This window comes from Protopterus annectens, chromosome 5.part1 (assembly GCF_019279795.1).
Source record: "Protopterus annectens isolate FY-2018-M chromosome 5.part1, PAN1.0, whole genome shotgun sequence".
NCBI classification, from domain to species: domain Eukaryota; kingdom Metazoa; phylum Chordata; order Ceratodontiformes; family Protopteridae; genus Protopterus; species Protopterus annectens.
Window position 1 is genome coordinate 290,044,826 of NC_056736.1, and position 27,294 is coordinate 290,072,119.

General features: G+C 40.8%; 1 protein-coding gene across 1 annotated transcript in view; it reads left to right on the plus strand.

The window, feature by feature from the left end:
• LOC122803382 (interferon-induced GTP-binding protein Mx3-like) overlaps positions 1-27,294 on the plus strand; it is a 1,250,224-nt gene that overhangs the window by 753,050 nt on the left and 469,880 nt on the right. The window lies entirely within an intron of this gene.

The window sequence follows — 27,294 nt, forward strand, 5'->3', positions numbered from 1 at the left end:
ATCTAATATGCTGACTTGTAGTTTCTGTGCAGTTTCTTAGTGGGGAGGATATTTTTTTGCCAACAGTGCATGTATATCTGGCTGTGTGAGAGTTGCTGTTTCTTTCTTCCATCACTTCTGCCTGTACAGTGTATGTTTGGACTGCTTTTGAGCTGTGGAAAAAAGTGACAAAGCAAGTATTAAGAAACGTACCTATTAAAACTAAATAGTGGAGACACTGTATTCTTGCAAGAGACTCATCTTGGCAGATAAAAATATACAATATTTAAGTAACTTAGTTTATGAAATGTTATCTTTTGCTCCTTTTAACAAAAGGAGGAGAGGAACCGATATACTTTATAGGAAATCTACTATAATGCCTAAGGTCGTGGAATCCATTAATGATCCCAAAGGAATGTTTACATTTGTAATGAAATAATGAAAACATTTGGAAAGACCACATAAGTACCTCACCAAGATTATCACTGGCCTCAAGCAGATGCCCTATGCAGCTCGACTGAATAAACTCCAGCTGTACTCAGTTGCATACCGCCTACTCAAAAGTGATCTCTGCCTGACATACAAGGCCATGTCCAACCCAGAATTGATGGACATGCTCCACCTAAAGAAAACCATATTCCCTCGAGCCACACTCTCCAGGGATCTAAACCTCACCACAACAAATAGGACGTGCTGGAGGGATAGATTCCTGTCCCAGAGACTTCCATGCTCTGGAACAAGATTCCAATCTACATTAGGCAGAGCTCCTCACTAACCCTCTTCAAGAGAAACCTTGACGAGTGGATGGGAAACAGAAGGTTTACGCCGGGGATCACTTCATTGGCTCTGCTGGACAGAGGCACAGGGAACTAATCTAAGGGGGCGGCGAAAGCCAACACATTCTGGCTAGGCTTATAAATGCCTTTGGGCAGATAGCCTAGTACCTTCCTATGAACTTAAATAAAATGGCAAACTTTTTACACTAGCTACTTGTTTCTGGATCCCTGGAATAGGTACAATAGTGGCTAAAGATCACTTAAACTTACTAAAGTGTCATTGGAAGGGTAGTTTAATTTTAGCAGGAGATTTTAACTATATATGTAATGTAGAAGATACAAGCAAACAGAAGAAGGCAAAAATATTGGCATCAGATAAAGTGCAAAGTAGATGGGTTAGTAATAATTTAGTTGATTTACCAGCAAAAGCAGAAGATAAGTCATTGTTCTTCTCTCATTCTTATGGGGATGGGATTCTTCAAACTAGAATTGATATGATTTATGCCTCTCTAGATTTACTTAATAAAGATAATTATTTTAAAAGTGTCCCTTGTCTTTTATCTGATCATGCTGCACTAAGTATTAATATAGTAATGGATATAAGGAAGCTTTAGATTATTTATAAAATTCTAGTATATATACTGTATATGATGACATTTAAATTTAAGATTTACCTTAAGGAAAAAATTGAGAATTTTTTATCTTTGAATGATAATGGTAAGATTAGTAAAGTTATACTATGGGACTCCTTAAAAATGCATATTAAAGACAGAATGGGAAGATGGGCTAGGAATAAAATAAGAGTGGGATAAAGAGTTAGAAATACAAGATGAAATACATAAAGCAAGGTTTGAACAATAAAGAAGTGAGAATATTGAAGTCATTAAAAAGTTAATGGCAAAAATCAAAACCGTTTTAATGCATAAAGTGGAGATAGCTTTAGAAAAAATAAAATTGCACAATATTGATTAATAGAAGTAAGATATTAAGCAAAAAGACATAAATCAATAATATCTGAAATCCTCACACTAATAAGCTTACTTCAGATATAGAGGAAATGATTAATACTTATTTTTTAAATCCATGAGGATCTTAATAAACATAAAAATAATAAATAATAATCCTGCTGATTTCAAAATTGACAATTATTTAAAGAAAAATGTTACTAATAAACTTAATGACCAACAAATATCTCTGTTGAATAAGCCTGTTACTCTAATAGAAGTTAAAAAGCTTTAAAAAGAGAAAATGGTAAAGCTCAGGGTTTGATGGTTTAAATGTGGAATTATATGATCTGCTCCCATTAAATATTTTAGAATTACTGAGTGACATTTTCAGGAAAATTCAGAGCGACAAAATAATTCCTCCCTAATGGAAATGTTCTGCGATCTCACCTATACTTAAACAAAGAAAGGATAATAAGTTTCCTCATGCAGACCTGTCTCATTATTAAATGTAGAATATAAAATATTTACTTCCATTTTCACTACAAAATTAAGAGATACATAAATTAAGTAATAAAGAGAAAACAGGATTTGTAGTCAACAAATTAACATCCAATAATATAAAAAGAGTAGTAACTTAGGTTTAGCAAAAGGAATGAACTAGTTGGCCCTAATTAGCTTAGACATCGAGAGAGCTTTTGATTCTGTAGACTGGAGCTACTTGTTTAAAACTTTAGAAGCATTTGCATTTCCAGAACAGTTATTGGAATATCAAAAGAACTGTATAGGGACTCCACAGTCTTATATTTCTCAAGGATTCACTTTAAACAAATGCACAAAGCAAGGGTGCCCTTGTCCCCTCTACTGTTTGTTTTAGTTGCCGAACCCTTAGCTAACAGTATAAAAAACAATGGAAAAAACTGATGGATTCTTAATTCACAAAGTTTGTCACACTAAGATGCAGCTTTTTGCAGATTATATCTGACTAACTATAGGCGATTTAAATTATTCAATCAAAGAAATAGATGAGGAAATTAAAACGTTTCAAGTAGTATCACTGCTGAAATATAATAATAATAATAATAAAACAAACTTTAGTATAAAATCAATTACTAGATAGTAAGTTTAAAGATAAATATAAATGTAATTGGGAAGGAAAAGACTGCTACTTTCCTGCACATGGCCAAACAACACTAATGTGTTCTCCTTGACTTTCTCTGTTTGGCTTCTGCTCTGATGTCCTCAATTTACATCCTACTACCTTTCTAAGGTACCTCATCTCCATCACCTCAAGCTTCCTCAGCTGTATCTCCATCACCTCAAGCTTCTTCAGCTGTACTGCTTTCACTTCTGAGCCATATAGTAGCACTGGTTACACTGACTTTTCAAATTTCTTGGCATTCTTCTGTGACACATTACACTTGGCACTTTGTGCCAGTTGGCTACAGCACCTCTGATTTTAACTGTGATCACCTCATTCAGAGTTCCCTTCTCCTGAACTACAACTCTCAGATACTTGAAGCTGATAACCTGTTCCACTGTCTTCCTTTGTGTCTCAGTTTAAGCTTCTGATTTCCCACACTTGCTACCATGACTATTGCCTTGCCTGTACTCAGTTTCATTCAATGTGGCTTCACTTTTGCATTTCAGTCACCTGTCATTTGTTGGAGCTCCTATTCAAAAATTTCCTGTAGTGCCACATAACTTGCATATGTCAGTTTTGTTCAAAAGTTAATAGACCAATATGATATGAAGTACAAAAGACGTATGAGGCAGTGCTCAAGACTTCTGGTCAAAGCCAGGGGGCAACACTAGATTATACTATGGAGGCTTTAACTGTAATCCACTTAGAGTTAATAGAGCAGCATGTCTTGCACCCTGATGCATTTGACTAGTATTATTGACCGCCTGTAATCGTGAGTGATTTATGAGGATGAAGAAAACTGCCAATATAATGGACAGACAAGAGGTATGGTTGTCTGTGTGTGTGTGTGTTAAGGTTTTGGATGTGTAAGTGTAGAGGAGTAAAAGAGGGGGTTGCCTGCACTAAAACAGCGTTTTGGCAGCTAGGAATCATTACCACAAGGGTAGCAGAAAAGGGTCTTTAGTTTTTGTAGTAGTCACTGCATGATTCAGAGGCATGGGGATTAGCTAATAACGAGGTATTTCTTCATTGTGGCAAATGTGTCTCTGAATTGATGGTTTCTGCAGTTCTCAGTTCTGGAAGCAGGCTGTTTTTGCCACAGCCTCATCTCTCATGGCTGTTCCTGTTTTCTGAATTTTGGTTATTGTAATGCACAATTTTCTCTATGCATTTGTCCTTAATCTACCCATGTACATGTATAAGGAGCTGTAACATTTAGGCATATATTCTGATTCTTGGTTAAGATAAAGATGTCTAAACTTGCTCCTTAACCTGTGTCATTCTTTCCCTTTGCCCTTTATCTCCTTTTTCATATTTTCCATATCTGTTCTCTTGGTTGATACATGGATGTTTGAGCTACAAGTAGAACTAACAGAACCAAAAAACATTTTAATTGCTTGTATTTTACAATCAAGATCAGTAAATAATTTCCATTATCTCTACTTGTTAGTAATTTTTTGACTGACTTCCTCCCACAGTTCCTTAGTTGCTTTTTCTAAGTCTTGCTTTAACCAAACCCCCAAATATTTCTTTTCATGCTGTCACATAAAGGGAAACTTTTGAACCAGATCATAAGATGCAACATAATTCTTTAAAATATTTTTTTCTTTTGTATTCTTCTGTAATAGCAACATATTAAATATAATATTTATTTCTACTATGCTGGATACACAAAATTGTCATCTGCAGAAAGAGTAGTCTTTAAATTTACATTTCTCCATTTGCATCCTTCAATATTAGACAGTCTAATTACTAGTGACCCTAAATACAATGTTAATAACAAAGGTAAGTGTTTTCAACTCCATTTGGCTCCTCTCATGAAACGGAATTTTCTAGAAAGTTCACCTCCACATGTCATATTTATGAATCTTTCTAAATGTTCAGTGTCAATGGTTCCCATTCCTACGAAAAAACAAATCTCTCCAACTCTGTCTTTATAACTTCTGAACTCTCTCTCTATCAAATGCATTTTCAGTATCTAATCCAGTGATGGCGAACTTATGACATGCATGTCGAAGGTGACACGCCACAATGTTTTGGGTGAGACAGCAGCATTCACCAACACCTGAGTTACCAAATTTATTTATTGCATTTGTTTACTGGGAGAGTTCACTGGGCCTAAAAGAGCCCATATTCGGTGGAGGCCCAGGGAGAAAAGCTCCAACAAGAACATAGATGCAGAAAAAAAATTAAACATTAATTGGTACAGAAGTAGAAACAGTGTTACACATAGTGATTACAGTAATATATACAGAATATATACATAAGTCAGGAATTTAGTTGGTTTGATAACAGTAACCTATACATAATTTATACATAAAAGCCGGAATTTAGTTGGTTGCCAGATTAATTTATCTCTGTTTTTACTACTCTGAATTCATCAGCATTAGTGTACCGGTATCATCAAGTGATGAAAGAAAAATAATAATAAATATGGCGAAAGTATCATCAGTCACTAGTAGTAAAAAGCATAGGAATTTAGTTATACTATAAGGAGAAGGAAGAGGTTAGGTTATAGAGCAGGTACATAGCCGGGAAGAGTTGAGATGATTTTTCAGTATTTGTTTGAAGGTGGTGCTGCTGCCCGTGTTTCTTATTGAAGGCGGAAGCGAGTTCTATAGTTTGGCAACGGTGAAGGAATAGAGCAGTTGACCAGCCAGTAAGGTGGGCTTTTCTACTTTTAGAAGTAGATGATTTTCAGATCTTAGTTGCCTGCTGGGTTGGTATTTGGCAAGTAGAGTTGAGAGAGCAGGACAGTCTGTAGATTATTTTGTGTGCTGTAGTTAGCTGGGTGAATGAGAGATGGTGGGGAAGTTCCAACCAGCTTAACTGTTTCAGTGAGTTACAGTGGTGGGATGAGAATTTGGCCTTGGTGGCAAATTTGGCTATTCTGTTGTAACACACATCAAGTATGGATTTTGTCAAATTTTGGATATTAGTGAGGAGAAGGGCACCATAAAGGAAAGAGGGTAACAAAAATGTAGTTGCAAGGGTTTGTTTAGTAGAGAGTCTAAGAAAGTGTTGGTGCCTGTACAACATACTGAGCTTTTGGTGTGTTTTATTGATGATACTGTTTATGTGTAGGTCAAAGTTTAGGTTTTCATCTATAATAATAATAATACCTAGTAATTTAGTGTGTGGGACAACTTCTATAGTGATATTGTCTTGGGCTTGTATATGGAAGAGTTTTTTTTTTTTTTTATCTAGAGGAGTGGTTTTCTTAGGGGTAAAAATTACTAGTATAGTTTTTTTGGATTTAGGGTAAAATGATTGTTAAGCATCCAAGATTCAGTAGAGGTGAGGGCATTCTTGGTGATTTGCTGGAGTTCACAGCTGGAATTTGCAGTGCATATTATTGTAAAGTCATCAGCATACTGGATTACTGAGCATTGTGGGAGAGTGGTGTGAAAGTTGTTAAAAAAGATGTTAAATAAGACAGGAACAAGTATGGAGCCTTGGGATACTCTTGTGGAAGTATCGAGGAAGGAAGAGTAAGACTGTTGCCATTTAGTGGATTGCTGCCTGTTGAAGAGAGAGCTATTGAACCACTGAACCAAAGAAACTGAATGAAGAAAAATAAAAGAAATGTGACCCTGCACTTATCTATTAAAACTCAGCAGCAAAAAATTCATTGATGTTAATCAAATCAAATGAAATGTGTTCCATATTTTTTTCAGTTCAATTCAAAATTACTTTTAAAAGTAGGGTGATTTTTTTGTTACACTGTTTTAAGCCCAATTATCAGTGCGCATATCATTTTCTCTATTGTAAGTCACTGATTTTTCTTTTACTCTTATAGTACATAGCAGCACACATGATTGGACTGCATTTTTTTTTAAATAAATGAATCTGTAAAGAATGTTTTCTCTTTTGTATGGTGGGGGGGGGGGGTGACACGCCAGCAGAGTCAAGATAGGTGTTTAACAAATGTTTGACACGCTGAGCCCAGAGGGTTTGTCATCACTGATCTAATCTATAACATCAGTGTATTACTATTGTTTGTAGCATGTTTTTGAATCATAAAAGTTCTGCTAATATCAAATGTTAGTTTATCTTTAACAAATTCACTTTGGTCTAAATATATAATTCTTGGCAGTATCTTCGCCATTCTTTTTGCTGAAATCACAAATACCTTATAGTCATGATTTAATATTAAACTGGTCAAAAAGACCCACTGTCTAATAGAGCTTTGCCTTCCTTTGGTATAACTACCACCATTGTTTGCTACCATGATGAGGGTACGGTGCCCGTAAGGATTTTGTTAAAAAGTACTAACCAAACCTTTATCTACTCTATTTTTCTCGGGACTATATTAGAACATCGAATGTTCTAAATAGCGAACGCTCACATGAGCGAAAATGCAGGACTTCAAAAACTTTATTGTGGGGGCTGCACCTCTCACACCCCCTGCTAAATATATATTCCAACTCTGAGATCACACTACAGTGAGGAAAGGGCAAATATTCCAATCTTCACTGTACTACGATAAAAAAAAAAAACTTTGAAGTCCTGCATTTTCGCTCATGTGAACGTTCGCTATTTAGAGCATTCAATGTTCTAATATAGACCCCTTTTTCTTGGGTCTGTAATAAATCAGCAAATGTTTAAAGTGAACGCTGATTTATCGACCCCATGTAAGCAAAAGCTTGCAATCTTGAACACTCAGAACAGCAATTTTTTTTCCCCAGGGAAAAAAATCACTGTTCCACAAAAAAATAAATAAAAATAAAAAATGTTACATGAAGTGGGGGATTTGCCCCCCACACCCCCATACTTCAATATACCAATTCCAAGATCGTACTGCAGTGACAAAAACGGCCAAGTAATGGAGGCAACCAAGTGATTTCTTTCCCAGGGAAAGAAATCACTTGTATGCCATTTCGCTATTTTGCTGTTTTGTGCTTTCAAGTTCGATCAAGTAGCATTCGAAGGATTGCGTCTTCGATCATATAATAGGAACCATGTTTCCCTACCTTTCCATACGCCTATTGGAATGTCATCACTTTCAGGTGTCTTACATGTGTTTTGATGTTTTATTACTAATTTAATTTCAATTTCTTGTACTATTCTTAGGAAAGAGCTTATTTCCTCTTCTATTACCAGAGGCAGTTATAAATTACAAATATGTTTTTTATTCCATATATCTATTATCAGCTTGTTGATCTTCTGTATAAAAAGAACTATAATGATTTACCTTTACCTCTTATTTTCCCTAGATGTTCATCGTGTTTCACTGTTGCAGTCATGACTGTAGGGTTCTCCCCTGCCAGCAGTCAGCCCTCGGTCGGCCAGAATCCCAAAGTCTGGGTCCGGCGTCGGCTGTTCAACCATGCTCCCTGACGTCAGAGCGCCAGGAGTACAAAGCTGACAGCCGACGCCATCTTCTCCAGTCTTTCTTGCCGTGCGGTGATAGCAGTTTGCAAGTGCCGGTTGGCTGACTCCTGATGATTTTTTCTGATAAACTTCAGTCCGAAGATTTTCTTCTCCACTCAAAGCTAAGTACCCCATTGGGGAAACTTTTTTCTTGCTCCACTCCGATGTCAGAAAAAGTTAATAATTGTATTTCATGTGGGATGCGAATACCTCATAAGGATTTTCATTCTTACTGTATTCCTTGCTTAGGCCCTGACCACGACGTAGCTAGTTGTCGGTTTTGTGCTAGATTCAATCAACATACTATTAAGCGAAGGTACGATTTTGCTTTTCATTACTTCGGTAGGCGCTTTAACTACAAAATGTCGTCGGATACGGTTCCGGCTACCAGAGTTCACAAACGTCGCAAGGATAAAGACAGGCCTCTGAGGTCCAAAACAGATGACGTTTTACAAGCAGAGCCAGCTTCAGGTTCGGCCGTCGTCAGTGAGGCGCTTTCGCAGCCCCTGTCGTCGGCCATTTCAGAACCGATGGCCGAAACGGACTCCCACGAGCTAGCTGTTGAATAAACTAGTGTATTTTTTACACTGTAGCAAACAGTTGTTTTTACATTAAAGGAGGTCCGTGAATTTTCCATCTAAAGCATTAGGAAGGTTTAAGTTGGGGAAACACTTGAGATTTCCGAGTGTAGTTTTATTGGCTGGAGGGATCATTAATCAGCTTATCTTGTTTTTTAGTGCCTTTATACATTCTGTACAGCTGAGTGGCTCTTGGCTCATTTATTCAAAGTGAAGTACTTTTATTGAATAATCACACTTTTATAAGCTGTTTAAAGTGCACTGCTTTATCTTTATCTTTGTTTGTGGTAGCAGTTTATACCATTTGTTTGTGGTAGCATTTCACTCAGGATACTCCTTTACTGTGGTTTTGCATTAGGAGGACTGGGATTGTTTATCTGGTGGCAGTAGGTGTTTACCTGGTCCAGCTGGGCTGGGAAACGCACAAAAGAGCTCCAAGTATTTTTTGTACTGCTTTGCACTTGATTCAAACTTGCTGAATCTAGCCAGTTATCAATACAGTTAAGCACTAAACCAGCCATCTCCCATTAAGAAGGGCTTCCCAGTACATTTGTGGCAGAAGTGTGTGGATCCAGACTTGTCTGAACTGGCACTTGCTGGAGGAAGGTTAATTGTGTGCTTTCCTCTTGATTAACTTAAAAGTGCTTAATTTTCCCTGTATTTAAGCGTCACATTTACGAGGGTTTGCACACAATTACCCATAGCTGCTCTACGTTTGGTATCATTTGACAGAGGTCTAGGGTATTTCTGCTTTAATCCAAGGCAAAAAAAACAAACAAGAAAATAGGCATATTTTGTGATTCTTCTGCACTTTTTAAACTGTATTTTATGGAATTTTTGCATCATTTCTGTTTTTTTTCCACTGTTTTACTGTGTGTGACCATTTCATTCTCTGCACTTGAATTAATTGTTCTGATACCTATATTACATAGACTAGATTCAGACATGCTGAATCTAGCCTGTTACTGATACACTTGAGCACTAAACCAGCCATTTTACATTAAGAAGGGCTCCCTTGCACCCTTGCGGCAGAAGACTCTGGAACCAGCCTTGTCTGAGCTGGGATTGCAGGAGGAAGGTTCATCGTCTGCTTTCCTATTGGTAGTTTAGTTTAAAAGTGTTTTAATTATGCCTGTATTTAAGCCTCACATTTATGCATTGCAGCGCATCGTACATTAGGGGTTAGTGGTGCAACTCCATAGTGAGACACACAGATGTGGCTCTCACCAAGCTGGACAAGGAGAAGGTCACAGTCCGCTGCCTGTCAGGTGCCAGGATCCATCAAATCACACATGCACTCAAGTCACTCAACAAGAAGTACCATAGTCCATGTTAGGGTGAATGACTTGACATGAACCTCTGTGAACTATATGAAAAGAGACATGACTGAACTCTCAGATTATTTGTCAAAGGTAGGTATGACCCTAGCCCTAAGCTGCTTTCTATCTTCACCCAGGATGATGCTAAAATATAAACAAAAATGATTGACTCCAGCAATTGGTTTAGTTTGTGGTGTCAGTCCAGGGGGATCCAGTATCTGTCAGCCTAGGAAGACATGGTCGACAGGCCATACTGCTTCACTAGAGATGGTCTGCACCTGTCTTCTCTAGGCTTTCAGATACTGACAGGGGTGCTTGCCTCCCCATAGTGGCTTTTTTAGGCAATGTCAAAACAACAAAATTTCTGATGTAACAAAATCCACTCGAGGCAAACTCAAGGTTCTGCTGCTTAATACTAGGAGTCTAAACATGAAATTGCACTCCCTGGAAGCACTCCGAACCTTGGAAGATGCTGACGTCTGTGCAACCACTGAGGCATGGTTCAAGGCCATGGACAGCACCCCAGCTGTGCAAGGCTACAATGCCTTCCACACATTTAGACTTCAAAATGAGCATGAAAAACCAAAGGTGGAGATGAATCTATCTTCATTAAAGCCAAGTACACCTTGAGACTGGTCAAACAATGCAACTCTGTCAAACTACTCTATATCCAATTAAGTATAGGCAAGATGCCCTACCACATTATTGCTAGCTATAGGTCCCCCACCATGAACCAAGAAAAGTACACCACCTACCTGGACTTACTGGAGTCATTTGCCATACAGCCCAACAACTTAGTCATGGAAGAGTTTAACTATCCTTCCATCGACTGGGTGACTTACATTGAACATGAACGTGCTGGCCCAGAGGTTCCTGGACTTTGTAAATACAAATGCTCTGGAGCAGATAGTCTGCACCCTCACAAGTGTCTCAAATGTCCTAGACATAGTACTCACCAACATGGGGGGGGGGGTCACGGCATTTCCTCTTTTTTAATTTCTCCAAATCTTTTGGGTTTCTAATACCATGATGGGAATGGACCCCATTCTTAAGTCAAAGTACAATTAAAGTTCATGAAATTATTATTGTTTCAATCTTTGATGTTAGCCAGAAGTGCTTTTTGCAGCACCTGCAGTGTGCTCAGTAATGACTCCTCCTGCAATTCGCATGGAGTTATATGTATTGGTAACATATCTAAATACAATTGTAGATTCTTTATTGTAAAACCCATTGCTCCTGCTACTATTGGAACTGTCTGGGTGTCTGTCTTCCACATTGCTCTCATTTCTGCCTGCAAATCCTGATATTTTATGACTTTGTGTCTCTCTGTACGCAGGATACAGTAGTCAGTGAATGTGGAGATCTCAATGATCAGTGGTACTTTTGTCTTCTTTTCATGGACCACTATACCTGGTTTTCTAGCATCTGTCTTTTGAACTGTTGGTAATAGATGATCCCATGTAATGTAGATGTCATCATTTTCTATGATGCTTTGTGGTGCATGTTTCCAGTGTTTTTCAGCCACTTCAGTACCGTAATGTTTGCACAATCCCCTGTGCAACAGTCTTGCCACAGTATTATATCTTTCAGTATACAGTCCTCCTGCCATTAGTGTGTCACAACCAGCAACGAGGTGTGCAATTGTTTCCAATTCTGCTTTACAAAGCCTTTGTCTGTTTCTCCCACATGTTCAATGGAGTTTGTAAACCAATGTGTATGTAGCCTACTATCTTGGGCCGCCAGAATTAACCTTTCATCTCTTGGCTTGAATTTGCTTCTCCTTAATCATTCCTATGTTCGATCCTGATCAACATGAGGTTCTTTCAGAAGTTTTGTATACTTGCAACTATATTTATGCATGTTCCACATTTCTTGCCTTCTCATCTGGTCCTTCACCTTATATTCTTTATTTTGTTTTTTTGGCACATTCAGTTACTGCCTGATTATGTACTTGTGGTTTAATTTCCATTCCTGCTTGATGCCGATATGCTTCTGCTATACTAAGCAGGGAAGTCATCTTAGATTTATTCTCATGTTTCAAAACTTTCACTACAATTGGGTCTTGTGAGGTCAGTAGATGTGTGCAGTCCCACGATTGCAGATCTATATATGTAATCAATTCTAAGGAGCCCATACCTCCTTCAGAACGGGGAATATATAATCTTGGTATGCACTGATTTTTATAAATCATTTGGTGAGTATGAAGCATCCTTCTTGTTTTCCTGTCTAATCTATCCAACACGTTTTGGGGCTAGTCAGTCACTCCAGAACTGTAAGTTAGGACAAGAAGAGCAAATTGATTTATAGCTTGGAGTTTGTTTCTAGATGTCAACACTGTTTTGAGGACCGATTCAAGTCTTCTAAAGTATTCCTTACAAAGTTTTATTCACATTTGTTCATGGTTTATTGTTGATCCTTCATCATTTCTCAAATATTTATACACTCCCTCTTGCTCAAGTTCTTTTATATCACATTCCTGTCCGAAAGTGATGTTTTCTTGGTGCTGCAGTTTTCCTGCTTTAAAGGTTGCTTTTGCACATTTATCAAGACCAAATGGCATTTTTATATCATCTGAAAAAGTTTTGACAACTTGCAGTTGTACTTTCAGTTCATCATCTGATCAGTTATACAGTTTTAAATCATCGACAAAGAGAAGATGAGAAGTCTCTACACTGTTGTTTTCTAGGAGCCAAATTATTACCATGGCCTAAGCTGTTAAGTAGACAACTTAATGGGCTAAGGGCAAGATAGAATAACAGCGGTGACAGAGCGTCACCCCTGGAATATCCCCCTTTGAATTTTTATTCCTGGAATAATAATTTGTCCTTTTTCATGGCTTCATTTACAGTGACCATGAAACAGTGGCAGACCACTGTGCAATTAAGTCGATCAGTGTAGGGTATATCCTAAACATTTTTAAGCACTCTTTTATCCATGAATGTGGGATACTATCAAATGCTTTCTTGTAGTCAATCCATGTCATACTTAGATTCTTCCCCTTTTTACAGTTCTCCACTATGACTTTATTTAACAACAAATGATCCTTTGTTCCATATAACTTTCATTTATTGCCCTTTTGTTTTATTGCCATAATTGAGTTTTCCTCTAAATGACTATAAACTCTTGTCAACATCAGATGTTCATCGTGTTTCACTGTTGCAGTCATCACTGTAGGGTTCTCCCCTACCGGCAGGCAGTCCCCGGTCGGCCAGAATCCCAAAGTCTGGGTCCGGCGTCGGCTGCTCAGCCATGCCCCTTGACGTCAGAGCGCCAGGAGTACAAAGCTGGCAGCCGATGCCATGTTCTCCAGTCTTTCTTGCTGTGCAGTGAAAGCAGTTTGCAAGTGCTGGTCGGCTGACTCCTGACAATTTTTTCTTACGTACTTCAGTCTGAAGACTTTCTTCTACTCAAAGCTAAGTACCCCGTTGGGTAAACTTTTTTTTTGCTCCAGTCCGATGTCAGAAAAAGTTAATAATTGTATTTCTTGTGGGAAGCAAATACCTCATAAGGATTTTCATTCTTACTGTATTCCTTGCTTAGGCCCTGACCACGACGTAGCTAGTTGTCGGTTTTGTGCTAGATTTAATCAACGTACTATTAAACGAAGGTATGATTTTGCTTTTCATTACTTCGGTAGGCGATTTAATTACAAAATGTCGTTGGACACGCTTCTGACTACCGGAGTTCACAAACGACGCAAGGATAAAGACAGGCCTCTGAGGTCCAAAACAGATGACGTTTTACAAGCAGAGCCAGCTTCAGGTTCGGCCGTCGTCAGTGAGGCGCTTTCGCAGCCCCTGTCGTCGGCCATTTCAGAACCGATGGCCGAAACAGACTCCCACGAGGAGCCAACTAGGCCTTTGAATATTTCAGTTGCAGGACCTTCGGACAATGCTCCTTCGGATGGGTTCAGAGCCGCTGTGCAGGTACCGGCTTCCGAGGGGGTTTTCAGGCCTACACAGCTTCTGATAAAGACAAAGCCAAAGGCAAAGACTCCTTCCAAATCAAAGACTTCAGCCCAGGCCTCTTCTGATCTGGGACCCAAGTCTCAGAAACAGTTACTTAAGATGGCGGAGGACTTACTTACTATGATTAGGGGTTCACATCCCCCCTCCAGATAAAAGGCCAAGACAGGAATTGTATTATGACTCTTCTGATCAGGCTTCTGTTTCTTCAGTGTCTTCTTCTGACCAGGATTATTCTTTCCCTCCTTATGAGGATTTTGATGCTGAGGAATGCATTCCTTCAGCTTCTCCCCCTGAGGATTTTTCATTTGGGAAAATTTACACGAAATGAGGGAACATTTTCACTGGGAAAGACAGGAGTACTCGGAATCTAAGAAAAGACTTAGGGATTTTCTTCTTCTTCCCCAACATAGACCCCTGGCTATTCCTCCTATTTTGGACATTGTGGATGATGCCTTTTCTGAGGCTAACTTAACTCCTGACTCTTTTCCTCCAGCTCCTGTTAAGCCAGACAGATATTATAGGGTTCCTGATTCCCACCAGTTTTTATACAAGAATCCTACTGCTGATCCTGAAACCATTTCTCAGTGCCCTAAGGGGGTTAAGGCCCTTCTGCTAAAAAACCCATTCCCACAGAGAAGGATTCCAGAGCTTTAGAGAGATGGGGCAAAAAAGTGTACACTTCTACAACTTTATCTATTAGGGCTTTAAACTGTCAATTTCATATGCTGAAATACCAGCAATTTCTACTATCTGTTTTGAAACAAAAGCTAGCTTCCATTTCCGCTTATGCAGATAATAAGGAATTACATGATTTAATGCATGCCACTGAACAAGTAGGGGGAAGCATGGTTTATACTGTGGTTTTGATGCCTTGGAGGCTTCTTGTAGGGCTGCTGCCTCTGGCACAGTCATTAGAAGACATGCTTGGTTAAAGGAACAAAACTTGCCGGATTAAGTAAAAGCTAAGTTACTGGTTGCTCCTGTTCAGCATAGTGTTTTGTTTGGATCTAAGGCTGAAGAAGTGATAAAGAAGATGGAGGACAAGGCAAAATCCATGCAAACGGTTAAGGATTTCTTACAAGTACAGCCCCCCAGATTTAGTGGGAATTGGCCTACTAAAAATTGGTCCTTTCCCAATTCAGACAGGCCTCAGAGGGGTAGATACAGACGCTCCAGAGGAAGGCCCCAAACACAGACCTCCTACAGACCAAGACAGTGGACTGCTTCCACCCCTAGGGGTGGAGAGGACAGATCTCAAGCTCATAGAAAACAGGCTCAATGACTCTCTCTGCTGGGATGCAGGAACTTCTTGCCTGGAAGCCCCTCTTGGAGGAAAACTCTCTCTTTTTCACCTAAATTGGACTTACATAACCCAAGACAAGTGGGTTCTGGATGTGGTTTCAAGAGGTTACAAATTCCATTTTCATACCCTACCAAGACCAAACGGATGGCCGGATCTACGAAAACATCAATGGTTAGAGGCCTTAAACCAGGTGGAAGCCCTCTTGGCTATGAAGGTCATAGAACCGGTTCCACTTTCAGAAATGGGGTAAGGTTTTTACTCAAGGGTCTTTCTAGTTCCCAGAAAGCAAAATTCATGGAGACCCATCCTGGATCTGTCAGTCTTGAACACTTTTCTCGAGATACCAAAATTCAAGATGCTTACTCTACAGCAGCTACTTCCAATGCTGAGCAAAAATGCATGGATGGTAACATTGGATTTAAAGGATGCTTATTTATACATTCCTATCAGGCAGGAGTGCAGAAAATACCTCAGGTTCAAGGCCGGATCGAGGCACTATCAATTCTCTGCACTGCCCTTTGGATTGTCTACTGCGCCCAGGGTCTTCACCAAATGCCTGGCACCAGTAGCTTATTGCAGACTCAAGGGAATTGGATTTAAAGGATGCTTATTTATACATTCCTATCAGGCAGGAGTGCAGAAAATACCTCAGGTTCAAGGCCGGATCGAGGCACTATCAATTCTCTGCACTGCCCTTTGGATTGTCTACTGCGCCCAGGGTCTTCACCAAATGCCTGGCACCAGTAGCTTATTGCAGACTCAAGGGAATTCAAATTTACCCTTATCTGGACCACTGTCTTATTCAAGCAGACAGCAAGGATGTCTTACTCCAGCATCTAGAATTTGTTCAGAATCTTCTCAAGTTCCTGGGATTCACTGTGAACATAAGTCAAATTTGACACCTTCACAACAGATAACTTTTCTGGGTGCTCTTCTGAACACAACAACCCAGATGGCATTTCTGACATCTGAAAAACAATTACAGCTGGCTTCAACTTTCAAAACCTTGGCGTCTCTAACTCTGCTATCTGCAAGGAAATTCCTGCAGGCTTTGGGTTACATGGCCTCCTGCATCCTCCTCGTACCATATGCAAGACTACATATGAGGAAAATACAGTGGTACCTAAAAAGTGTATGGTCCCAGCATTGCCACAGTCTAGACACACAGATCACCGTCCTGCCTTATCTACAAAAGGAATTCCTTTGGTGGACCAAGGCATGTATTCAAAACAAAGGGAAAGCCTTCAGTCTGCCTCCAGCCAGCCAGATACTAACCACGGACGCCTCAGGTTACGTATGGGGAGCCCATTTGCAGGGAAAATGTCTGCAGGACCTTTGGACAAAGGATCAGAAGCACCTGCATATCAATTTAAAGGAAATGTTAGCTGTTCAGAATGCTCTGTTGGCCTTCAGGAATCTTCTACAACCAGGACAACTACTGATACGGACAGACAACACCACAGTTATGTGGTACATAAACAAGCAAGGGGGTTCACACTCCTACCCCCTTTGCAGACTAGCCATGAATGTATGGAACACAGCTCTAGCTTGCAAAGTGGACCTACAAGCTCAGTATTTACCAGGGAAACAAAACATCCTGGCAGACAGTCTGAGCAGGAACCTGTCAGACCCACACGAGTGGATGCTGGACACCGAAATATTCAAGATGATTACAGCAGTCTGGGGATGCTCACACATACATCTCTTTGCATCCCACCTCAATCATCAACTACAGATTTTTTGCACAAGGACATTCCACGATCTAGCATGGAAAGTGGATGCACTATCATTCAGTTGGAGAAACCTCTCAGGGTATGCCTTCCCACCTCTACCTCTTCTTCCACGGGTGTTATTAAAGATCAAGCAGGACAAGCCCAAGATGATAATTTTACTGGCCCCAAATTGGCCTCGACAGTTTTGGTACCCAACATTGAAAAACCTTTCTCAGGACCCCCCCCCCCCCTTGGGTTTTACCTCAGATTCTGAACCTTCTGTCCCAACACCAGGGTCAGGTTCTGCACTCTCATGTCAAAACTCGCTGCCTGGCTAATCCAGGGTCTATGATTCATTCTCTTACCCAAGCAGGTTATGGATGTCATTTTAGAGGCCAGACGTCCTAGCACTAGAAAATCTTATGCAGGAAAATGGAAAAGATTTTGCATCTGGATGCAGACTCAGGATTCGGATCCTCTTATTCCCAATATTCCTCTAATTTTACTTTACCTGACAGACCTATTACACAAGGGTCTCTCCTTCTCTTCCATAAAGATACATGCCTCTGCTATCTCTGCTCATTATAATACAGACCCTCCAATCTTTTCCCACCAGCTCATGAGACAATTTCTCAGAGGAGCTAAAAATTTAAGGCCCCCTAGATCTCCACCCATTCCTGCCTGGGATCTTAACAATGTTTTGGAAAAACTCACCTTACCTCCTTTTGACCCTGCTGCCACTTCTGACATCAAGTTTTTATCATGGAAGACAGCCATCCTGTTAGCTCTGACCTCTGCCAGGAGAGTTTCGGAGTTACAAGCTCTCGTGTCTGTGAAACCTTATATTATTTTCCACCAAGACAGGGTGTCTTTAAGGACTAATCCTACTTTCATGCCTAAGGTGGTTTCCAAAGTGGCTTTAAATCAAACTATTCACCTGCCAACTTTTTTCCCCAGTCCTCAAAATAGGGGTGAAAGGATCTTGCATTCCTTGGATGTACACAGACAACTACGTTTTTACCTGGACAGAACCAAGGACATCAGGAAATCAGAGCAATTGTTTGTTTCTTATGCGTCAAGTTCCCAAAGCAAAGCCGTTTCAAAACAGACCATTTCTAAATGGATCGCTCATGGAATCAAATTTTGTTATTCGCACCATGGAAAACAAATCCCAGGAAGTATTAGGACTCACTCTACCAGGGCTGCTGCCACTTCAGCTGCCTTCCTCAGGGGAGTTCCTACCAAAGACATTTTGGAAGCTGTAACTTGGAGTTCAGTGCATACTTTTTCTAAGCACTATAATCTACCTCTCTACTCTGTCTAGGGCAGGCTTTGCTTCTGCAGTCTTGCAGGGCCTTTTAGCCGCCCCCTCTACTTTATGACCACCTCCCTTTTCTTCTGCTTTGGGATTCAACCCTGCAGTGATGACTGCAACGATGAAACACGATGAACATAGTACAGTTGTGTACACTTACCATAAATGTAGATGTTCGAGTGTCTTCACTGTTGCAGTCTGCTACCTCCCTCCTGTCCCCTCTAATTTTTTCTTTTGTGTGGTTCCCTTCTTCACCCTTCTTCTGAGGTGTATTTGCAAAGGGTGTGAGGTTTCACTCATTTTGGAACACCTGACATCCGAGGCAAGAACATCGGCTGCCAGCTTTGTACTCATGGCGCTCTGACGTCAGGGAGCATGGCTGAGCAGCCGACGCCAGACCCAGACTTTGGGATTCTGGCCGATCGGGGACTGCCTGCCGGCAGGGGAGAACCCTACAGTGATGACTGCAACAGTGAAGACACCCGAACATCTACATTTATGGTAAGTGTACACAACTGTACTTTCCAGTGTATAGTTTATATGTTGTCGGAAGGCAAGTTATTGGTCTCTAATTTTTAGGGTAGCTGGCAGATTCACTCTTAAGTAGGAGCATTGTTTTTCCTGTTATTCAAGTTGGTGTCTGCTCGGGATGCGCATGTAAAGAGTTCTTACTCATAGCTAAATCTTCGTGCAAAGATGTTAATACTTTTAACCAGGCATTACTACTGCATCTGGACCTGGGATTTTTCAGTTAGAGGCTTTTCTTAATTTTGTTTCAGTCTCTCTGGCTGTTACTTCATCCCATTTCATATCCTGTACCTTTAAACATCTTATTCTGTCTTTTACTTCTATCCATTTAGCATCTTTGCTATGTTCCACATGATCTTCATAGATACTTCTCCAAAATGTATCTATTTCTTATTTTTTTGGTGGTCTTTCAATTCCTTTTGCCTTGCTTCCCAATTCTGTATAGAACTTTTAGGGTCATCAATTAATTGCTTATTTGATACTTTTCCTTTATATTTATATATGTATCCTCTAAGTTTTTTCCGCCTGTGCTGATATTTTAAGCTTATTTGTGATAGTGCATGATAGATATTGATCTGTTCTAATACTGTGCATTGCTTTTTAAACGTCTATCTTTTTATTTATTGATCTGTTCCCTCTTCTGTACTCTTCTAACAGTGACACTTATTGTCTTAATTGCTTTATAGTTTTCTCTATTTGATACTTCCATGATGGTATTCGATTTCTCCCCTTTCTATCCTTCACGACCCTGTGTTCTTGTGGTAGAACTTTCATCAGTTATTAATTTAGCTGCACTGTAATATATCCTCTTCTGATGTTCTTCATCTCACATTGCTGCAGTCCTTACTTATGGGTAGTCCGCTGTCCTCGATCGGCCCGAATACCAAAGTATTAGGCTGACGTCGGTCATGGGCGCTCAGAACTGACATCAGAGCGTCAGGGTATAAAAGCGCATGACCGACGTCATATCCTCAGTCTTTTTTGCTGCATGGTCCGATGCAGAAGCAGTGTTGCGAGTGCCGTTCGGCGTTCTGAAATTTTCGAATTCTGAGTTTCAGACCAAAACCAAGTTGGGCTAAGTACCCCGTTGGGGAATATTTTTGTTTTTTCTTGCCTCAGTTAATTCCGGATGTCAGAAAAAGTGAATAATTGTATTTCTTGTGGGAAACAGATACCGCATAGGGATTATCACTCTCTTTGCATTCCTTGTTTGGGACGGACCACGGCGTCGGGTGTCGGTTTTGTGCTAGGTTTAATAAGCGCACTATAAAAAGAAGGTTAGATTGTGCTAGGTTAGTCTTTGGTAAGCGGTGTAATTATAATATGCCGTCGGATCCTCCGACGCCCGCTTCCACGAAGAAGCGCAAAGACAAATCCTTGAAACCTAGACAGGTTGATTCGTCCGTTACGGACGCCGGTCCTGCAGAAGCTACAGTAGAGCAGGGGGATCCGGCTGAAGTTTCCGTTGAGTCCCAGGGGGAAACTTTGATTTTGCAGGATGTGGCCTCCCAGGAGTCAGGTCAGGCTGAAGGGGCCTCTCAAGTTACTGTCCTCCCTTCTATGCCTAAGGTGGTTAGGCCTTCTGCTTCTATTCCTAAGGCTTCTTCTAAGGGCAGGTCTGTTTTGCCTTCCTCTGGTGTCCCTCCAGGTACTTCAGGGTCTGTGCCTAAAAAGCACATGCTTAAAATGGCAGAAGATTTGATTACTTTAATTAGGGGTTCTATGCCCCCTCCTGATAAGAGGCCCAGGGTGGAGCCAGAGTTGGAAAGTTTGGATCAGGCCTCAGATGTCTCGGAGTCTTCTGCTGAAGAGATTCTAGATTTTCCTCCTTACTCGGATTCTGATGCAGAGGATTCCACTCCTTCTGCTTCTCCTCCAGAGGATTTTTCATTTTCAGAAACTCTGCATTCCATGAGGGAGCATTTTAAGTGGGAAGGACAGGATTTCTCTGATTCAAGGAAGAGGCTTAGGGAATTCTTGTTTTTACCACAGCATAGACCCTTGGTTATACCTCCTGTTTTGGATGTTGTTCAAGATGTTTTCTCGGAGGCTTCCCTCAATCCAGATTCTTTGCCTCCTGCGCCAGTCAAACCGGACAGATATTACAGGGTGCCTGAGGCTCATAAATATCTGTATAAGAGTCCTAGGGCGGACCCAGAAACTATTAGTCAGGGGCCTAAGGGTGTTAGAGCCTCTGTTGTAAAGAATCCGGTTCCTCTAGATAAGGAAGCTAGAGCTTTGGATAGATGGGGTAAGAAGGTGTATACCTCTTCTACTTTAGCAATGAGGGCTTTAAATTGCCAGTTTCATATGTTGAAGTATCAGAATTTCCTCCTTTCTCAGCTAAAATCTAAAGTGGATGCTTTGGCAGAGGGCATAGAGTGTAAAGAATTGCAGGATTTAGTACATGTCTCTGAACAAGTGGGTAAGCATTCTTTGCAGTGTGGTTTTGATGCTGTGCAGACCTCTTCTAGGGTGGCTGCCACTGGTTCAGTTCTTCGCAGGCATGCCTGGCTTAAGGATCAGAATTTGTCTGAGCATGCTAAAACTAGAATTCTGGATGCCCCTTTACAGTCTGAAGTTTTGTTTGGTCCCCCTGTGGAGTCGGTTTTGAAGAAAATGGAAGACAAGGCTAAGTCTATGCAGACTGTTAAAGATTTTTTGCAGGTGCAACCTCCAAAGTTTAGTAGAAATTGGCCTACTAAGGGGTGGACCTACCCTTCTTCTGATTCTCAATCTAGGGGTAGATCTAGACGTGGCAGGGGCAGAGCTCACAGTACATTCAGGCCTAGAACTTGGAGTTCGCCTGCACAATCTGCAGGTGAGGGCAGGGGCCAGTCCTTTCAGAACAGGCCCAATGACCTGCGTTTTCAGCTGCCAGATTCTTCTTGCCTGGCAGCTCCTTTGGGAGGAAAGTTAGCACTTTTCAAGCAAAACTGGCTTTTAGTCACCCAGGACAAATGGGTGTTGGACATTATAAACCGAGGCTACAAGTTCTATTTCCATACATTGCCTCCTTTCAAAGGCATGCCAGACGTTCCTCCTCGGCAAAGGATAGAGGCTCACAAGCAGATTTCTATACTTCTTCAAATAGGAGCTATACAGCCAGTTCCTCTGTCAGAAGTGGGCCTAGGATTTTACTCGCCTGTTTCTAGTACCAAAGAAAGGACACACGTGGAGACCAATTTTGGATTTATCTATCCTCAACACTTATCTGGACATTCCAAAGTTCAAGATGCTGACGTTACAACAGCTTTTACCTCTGCTGGGAAAAGATCACTGGATGGTAACTCTGGATCTCAAAGAGGCTTATCTTCATGTTCCTATCAGGCCCAGTTGCAGGAGGTACCTACGTTTTCGAGCTGGAAATTTACATTATCAGTTCTCTGCATTGCCCTTTGGCTTATCTACTGCGCCCAGAGTGTTCACAAAGGTTCTGGCTCCAGTGATAGCCTTTTTCAGGTTAAGAGGAATACAGATTTATCCTTATTTGGACGATTGCCTGATTATTGCACAAGACAAGGACGAACTTCTTCATCATCTGCAGTATGTGATGGTAGTGTTAAGATGCCTAGAGTATTCTGTGAACGAAACAAAGTCCAGTCTAGTACCCTCTCAGGATATGTGCTTTCTGGGTGTGAGACTGAATACAGCCTCCCAGATGTCTTTTTTGACCCCGGACAAACAAAGAAGCCTTTCTCTTTATTTCCATCAAATGTCTCTACGGTCCAGGCTGACTGCAAGGACAGTCCTTCAAGCCTTGGGTTTCATGGCATCTTGTATTCTGGTGCTTCCCAATGCCAAACTGCATATGAGGAAGCTTCAATGGTATCTCAAAAATGTATGGACACAACACTGCCAGGATCTAGACACTGTCATTCAGATAATACCTTGCATTCAGAAGGAATTTTTGTGGTGGGCTCAGAAATGTCACCTAAACAAGGGACTCTCTGTGACCCGACCAGAGTCGAGTCAGATTCTAACGACAGATGCCTCAGACAAGGCTTGGGGAGCACACCTCAATGGAAAATGGGTGCAAGACACGTGGCCTGTCAGACTTCAACATTTGCATATCAACTTGAAGGAGATGTTAGCAGTCCAATTTGCATTGATGGCTTTCAAGGATTTACTTCTCCCAGGGCAGGTGTTGATTCAAACAGACAACACTACTGTCATGTGGTACATCAACAAGCAAGGGGGAACCCATTCATACCCTCTTTGCAGGCAAGCAATGATTTTGTGGGAGACTGCTCTCAGTTTACACCTCAATCTTCAGGCAAGGTTTCTACCAGGAGCACAGAACTCCTTAGCAGATGTGTTGAGCAGACAAATAGTGGATCCTCACGAGTGGAAACTGGATCCTCATGTATTTCAAAAGTTGACAGTGTTATGGGGGACTCCAGACATAGATCTGTTCGCTTCTCCACTAAATTACCAGTTGCCAAAGTTTTGCACAAAAATGTTTCATCCCACAGCTTGGAAGGTGGATGCTCTATCATTCAGTTGGAGCAATCTTCATGTCTATGCCTTTCCACCTCTGCCTCTCATTCCCAAGGTACTCTTGAAGGCCAGGCAAGACAGGCCATCCATGATTCTGATAGCGCCAGATTGGCCTCGACAGCACTGGTACCCACTACTGAGGAGTTTAGTACGGGAGCCTCCATGGCCTCTGCCTTTGATTCCGCATCTTTTGTCTCAGGAGGGCAATCACTTCCTCAATGTCAAGATTCAGTCTCTGCATCTAACAGCCTGGCATATTCTGCTTTAGACCCTGGAGGGTCTCGGCTTCCACAACAAGTTTTGAATGTTATTTTGGAGGCCAGAAGGCCTAGTACAAGGAAAGTTTATGCTGATAAATGGAGGAGATTTTTTATTTGGAGCAAAGCGAAGGACTTTGATGTTTCCAAGCCTGATTTAAGTATTTCTCTTCAATATCTTACTGAGCTATTGGACAAGGGTTTGTCTTTCTCCTCGATAAAGGTTCATGCTGCAGCCATTTCTGCTCACTATGACTGTGACCCTCCTTTATTTTCTCATCCTTTGTTTAAGCAGTTTCTTAGAGGGGCAAAGAACATAAGACCCCCACGTAGAGCTCCTACTCCTGCTTGGGATCTCAACTTTGTGTTGGAAAAACTTACTCTACAACATTTTGAGCCTGCAGCTACTGCCGAGTTAAAGTATTTATCATGGAAGACTGCTTTTTTGTTGGCCATTACCTCTGCAAGAAGGGTTTCTGAATTACAGGCCCTTATGGCAGTGGAACCTTTCCTGATTTTTCATAAGGATAGGGTATCTTTGCGTACTAATCCTTCCTTTATGCCTAAAGTGGTTTCTAGTGTGGCCTTGAACCAAACTATTCATTTACCTACCTTTTATGCAAACCCCCAAAATAAAGGGGAGAAGATTTTGCATACTTTGGATATTCACAGGCAGTTACGTTATTATTTGAGCAGAACCAAGGGGTTCAGGCAGTCTCAGCAGTTGTTTGTTTCTTTTGCTTTGGGTTCTCAGGGGAAACCTGTTTCAAAACAAACTATTTCTAAATGGATTGGGTTTTGTATTTCTTTCTGTTATTCCCATCATGGTAAGGAGGTTCCGGCTGGTATCAGACCTCATTCCACTAGAGCTACTGCCACTTCTACTGCCTTTCTAAGGGGGGTAGCTACAAAAGATATTTTGGAAGCAGCCACTTGGAGTTCAGTACATACTTTTTCCAAACATTACCACCTTCCTCTTTATTCTAAGTCCAGGGCTGGATTTGCCTCTGCTATCTTACAGGGCATTTTGGCAGCCCCTAATGCTTTATGATTTTGCCATCCTCCCTTTACCTCTGCTTTGGGATTCTACCCATAAGTAAGGACTGCAGCAATGTGAGATGAAGAACATAGTACAGTTTTGTACCTACCATAAATGTAGATGTTCGAAGATCCACATTGCTGCAGTCCAATTTACCCTCCCTCCTTCCCCTCTGTAGTTTGGCATGGTAATATGGTTTGGGTGATGGTTGTTGTTGGGCTGTGACCTTTCTTTTTAGGGCCTTCTGACATCTGGGGCAAGAAAAGACTGAGGATATGACGTCGGTCATGCGCTTTTATACCCTGACGCTCTGATGTCAGTTCTGAGCGCCCATGACCGACGTCAGCCTAATACTTTGGTATTCGGGCCGATCGAGGACAGCGGACTACCCATAAGTAAGGACTGCAGCAATGTGGATTTTCGAACATCTACATTTATGGTAGGTACAAAACTGTACTTTATATTGCATGGATCTCTATGAACAGTCTTAATTATTGTATTCATTTGTTTTATCAAACTTCTTCTGCAGTCTATCTATCTCTGTTAAATTAAGCATCTCTTCTTTTAGCTCATTTTATTCTAAACTGAGGGCACAGTTTTTGTTTTCCATTTCCTGTGGGCATTCTGTAGAACGTTCTATAGCATCTTCCTGTTGACTGTGTCAGAGTTTCCACACTTTCCTGTTATTTCCCTTGCTGTCCAACTTCAAGCGAATGTTTATACTGGTTTCCTGTGGAAGGCTCCAGAATGTCTTCATATGGCACCTGACCAATTGCTTCCTGTTCCACTGGTTTCCCCTTAATTTTGAGGTCCATTGTTCTATCCTATTGTGGTGCTTTCTGAATTAGGTTTTCTGCACTGAATCCTTCACTTCACAGGTACTCCATAACCTCAGCGTCTGTTTCTTTTTTTAGTTTTATTTATTTTTATTTATTTCCTCCTGTGTGATGCCCTCCCTGGTAAGGTTGAACCATAAATCAGTCTTGTTCAAAGTAACTATTGAACCTGTCACCACCACAGGAGCAAAAAAACTAAAAACTTTTCCAAGGCAAACTACAACGTACTATACAGCATATTAAGTGATAGTATAAAAAGTTTTATACCCCACGCAGTGATAGACAACAGTGATTCCTATGCAGAGATATACACAAATGCCCAGTATAAACACTTAAAGGAGAACTGCACCCACAGACTCAAAAAATGTTTATTTCATCATGGTTTTGTGTTTTCTACATTTTAACACCACTCTGGGACTATCTACAGGTTTTTAAATATTTTTATATGTAATTTCTGAGTTTGACTACATGGGGTCTGGCATCTTGAAATAATTCTGATTGTTTAGTTTGCCTCCCAGAATGCAGTGCTCATCTGTAAAAAGTTACGTCATGCAGGCCTCTTTCTTCCTAAAGCTCCTGTCACTGCATTCATTTTAAATTCATACACTGCTGTCTCAGTCAGTTAGTTTTAAGTAACATTTCATGCCATTCACTGACTACTTAAAACACTAGCAGTGCAAATGCCACAGAACAGACTTTCAAAGTGTTTTTTACTGCTGCTTCGTTTTAGAATGGCTAAACTGCAGTTTTTTTTTGTGAAGCCTGAATTGTACTAATTTGACTCATCTCCCATCCCCCTTCACATCTAACTTTCCTAGCTGTCAAAGTGCTAAGGGTAATTTGAGCTGTTCCCTGTTGTGATTGACAGCTCACAGCAGGAGACTTAACTCGTGTACTATTTCCTTGTTCTAGCCTTTACTTTCTGTATGGGTAGGGGAAGGACTAGGGAGCTGTGACATCAGAGGATGGGTGGGTTTTTAGGACGGTCGTGGTGATGTCAGTTTGGGGAGGGAATTGGCCAGAAAACAACCTGTATTCAGTGGCCTTCATGACATTAATGAATTTGAGATATTTTCAGGGCAGGATAAAGTTTTTTGAAAGTGAAACCACCACAGTACAGTAAGGCACTGTTAGTGGAGACAAACCATTTAAAATATTTTAAATGCTGTGTTGTTTATTCATAGCAGGGACAATAAATAGGGAGAGAAAGGACAGAGACCTGAGCATTTAATAATATAATCTCGTTGTCCTTTAAGCAACTGTATAGATTCAGCTTTACATGACTGAATTAAAAACAGGTCCTCTCAAAGAAACAAGCCAGCCCTGGTGGATCTCTGGTATAAACAGGTTATATAACAAAAGGAAGAAACCAATGTCTAAGAACAAGAGGGAACTGATTCAACAGAGGAAAAATTCCCTCCACAGCTTGAACAAGAAAAATCAGAAATGTTGTAAAGTCCTCTAAAGCTAATTACAAAGCTAAAATAGCATCCCTAGCTAAATATAATCATAAGGTATTCTTTAGCTATGTCCAAAATCTAAAAGGGAATGCCCAGCTGTGTGCCGAACTGGTAGTAGATGGTGCCACTCATACTATACCAGAGGAAGTTGCCAACCTGCTAGCTGACTGATTTGGTGGAAACTTCACCTACCTTTCCCCACCAGCCATACCCCAAAGCATAACTGACACCAGTCCTCTGCCTAGTATCTCTAGAGATCAGGT